Consider the following 3,328-nt stretch of genomic DNA (forward strand, 5'->3'; position numbering starts at 1 on the left):
AAGTGCATAGCATTACATTCCTCTTGACCTTCCCTCTTTGGATTAGGGATGGTGTCACTTGGTAAGCCTCCTCTATTCAAGGCATTCAACTATGCAGCAACTTGGCCCATTTGCACTTCTAAGCCCTTAATGGCTGTATTATGCAAAGCTAGAATAGCTTTATTCTTAGCTCGATCTGCCTCTTGATTCTTTAAAATCTAAGCAAACATTTGCTTCATTTTAAAATCACCTTCTCTTGGTTTTTGTGGTGCTTCAAAACTAAAAGGAATAATCATTCTAGGTCCAAAGATGAGGTTGGATTTAAACTCTATCCTTGACTTCATGAGAAGTTTGGGTGATTTCTTTACCCTAGATTATAAGTCTGTGAGTAAGGATTGTGTTGAGGAGGTTTCCATGCATTATTCATGTAGCTCACTATTTCAAGAGTTTAGGGGCAATGATCAGACACATGTCTTTTACCACAATGCTCACAAGCTTGAGATGAAGCTTGTAGTGCATTTACTCTTGATGAACTTCCTCTTTTCATTTGAAGCTCAAGACTATCAAATCTTTGATTTATCACCTCTAATTGAGAAGGAAGCTCATTAAAGGAGCTAGATTCTTGCGAACCTCCCCTAGCATGTCTCCTATTGTAGGATTATTACATGGTGCTAAAAGTAATGTCTTCATATAAGTTGTGCAACTCATTAACCTTCATCTTGCCAATTCCACCATTAGAAGCATTGTTCAACATAGTCATCGTTACATCATCCAACCCATTCTAAAAAGCTTCTATGAGGACATATTTCTTTTGTTCATGCTTAGGACAACTTCTCATCAACTCCTTAAATCGTTCCCAAGCTTCATAGAAAAGTTCCCCCAATTGTTGTTCAGAATTAAGAGGCTCACCTCTCATTGTTACTCTTCTACCTCTCAGAATGAACCTTGCCTTGAACTTAGCTACTACATCATCCCATGTTTCAATTGAGTACTCAGGAAGAGAAGTCAACCAAGCTCTTTCTTTGTTCTTTAAAGATATTGGGAATAACCACAATCTCAATGCATTTTTAAAAACACCATTTTGCTTGAAATTCTCACACACCTCCATGAATCTTACGAGATGATCATTGGGGTATTCATTGGCATTGCCTCCAAACTATCCATACATTAGTATCATTTGGATCATGACTTGTTTAACTTTAAAGTTTCTAGCTTGAATTTCTGGTAACCGGATGCTAGAATGATAAGATTGTGCTTCTCGATCAAGAAAGTCATCAAGAGTGAATATATTGTTCTCATCTTGATTAGCCTCCTCCATATTGTTGCCAAGAGGAGGAATGTCTTCTCTAAATTCAAGAACTACTTCCTCACTTGTTTCACCTTCTTCTTCAACTACTCCTTCAAGAACAACTTCAAGTTCATCGGGAAAGAGCCCTTGCATGCGTCAAGAAGCTACCTACTGATAGGAAATTAGTCGCTTATCCTCAAAATTACACTAAAGCTAACCCTAATGCAATATAGGGCCAACCCTAGGTCATCTCCCAAGGAATAGTTTTAAGTCTAATTGAAAGTTATCTAGTGAAATAAATCAACCAAAGTTTGCAGGAATTTAGTTACCTAGCTAATTATCTAAACTAATTACCTAATGTGCAAGTAATTAAAATGCTAGTGAAAGTGAGTGAAATGAACTTCCCTTTTCGCAATAATGGAACCCTAGAGATTAGTTGATTTTGGATTCATTATCTTCTCATGATTAGGCTAAGTTTAGCTTCCCTTTCCTCTTGACTAAAGCTGTCATGACTTAAGAAAATTATCCAAAGCCAATTAACCTAATTAGCTAACCTCCCTAGGTCTTAGATTAAAGTCCTAGTTCAATTAACCAATTGGTGAAGACATTAGCGAAATGATTCACTCAAAATCCTCTCTCAACAGCCATGGTCAAACACATAAATTGAGCAACCACAAGATTATGTCAAGCTACTCAACAACACAAGCATTAACACCACAAGATTATGCAATATTAACACAAAAAATTTACTAATTGAAAAACACAAGATTATGTGCCAAACAAAGAGTGGCAAAATTCAGTCATGGCTGTCCAAGGAAGAAATTAAATGAAACAATCCTCTCTCTTTACATCAACATCAAATTCAAATTAGAATTTAATAAGCTAAGATGATTAAACCCTAGATTAAGGAATCTAACCATCTAGTAAAAAGAGAAAAGGATAGGAAACAAAAGAACTTAGCCAATTTGAAGCTCAAGACTCATCCTCCATCTTCATCTCTCTAGGATTCCATAAAGAAACTTAGCCAATCTTCATCTTCAAGAACCCTAGTGATTGCTTGTGAAGGCCAAACTCCATAGCTCTTGAATGATGGAAATGAGCTTCAATCTTTGTGAAAATGGAAGGGATGGAACGAAAATGAAGAGAGGAGAAGAATGGTATGAGTTTTATGGAGGTTTGGTGGCTGAAAATGGAGGTTAGGGTGCTGGAAAATGAAGAACAAAAGAGAGAAAATGAAGAACATTATGAACAAGAGAGAGAGAATGTGGAAGATGAATGAGATATGTGTTGGATCCCATTTGGAGCTTAAAATAGCAAGCTCCTTGGTGTCTCCCATCAGCTGAAGCTTAATTAAAATAAGGAAAAAGAAATTAAAATGTAAATGGGAGCCTTGTCACACTTGCAAGGTGGCAACTTCCTATTAGTTTGTAGATGATTCCAATGTGTGCCTAATTTCCCATGTGTCATCCACATCATTTTAGCTGATTTAACCCCTCAAAATAATCATAATTCATGTGCAAACCGTCAGCCATTGACCTCAAGGAGTGTTGACCTCAATTGCCCAATTGATGCACAAGTCACATGCCACCTATGTCACATAAATCACATAATTCAATTAAATAGCATCTGATATAATAAAATCTAATTCATGTCCAGAATTAAATTCATAATTAGAAGGGAGAATTTATTAAATTAACCAAGTTTCAGGCTGCATAAAATAATATAAAAATTTCCACACAAAGGCAAACCAAAAACTAGGACAAACTAAGACACTTAAGAAAGTGTTGAATTTTTTATTTAATTACTCCCAAACTAAAATGAATTTTAAAAATATAATTTCACCATTCATCAACTGGACATAAAATGCACTTTGTCAATTTTTTTTGTACATTTTCTCAAAAGTTCATTTTTTTGGACCAAAATGCCCCTAGTGCACTGAACCTAGAAACTTAGGCAAAGTTCCAAATCTAATGCAATGTGTGCACTTGAAGGTGATAAATCATTAATAAAATGATCCTAATTGATAAATAAAAGTGGGTAACAAATGTGTACTATCATCTA

The sequence above is a fragment of the Prosopis cineraria genome, unplaced genomic scaffold, assembly GCF_029017545.1.
Source record: "Prosopis cineraria cultivar Desert tree isolate PC_DT_omini unplaced genomic scaffold, ASM2901754v1 PC11, whole genome shotgun sequence".
NCBI classification, from domain to species: Eukaryota; Viridiplantae; Streptophyta; class Magnoliopsida; order Fabales; family Fabaceae; genus Prosopis; species Prosopis cineraria.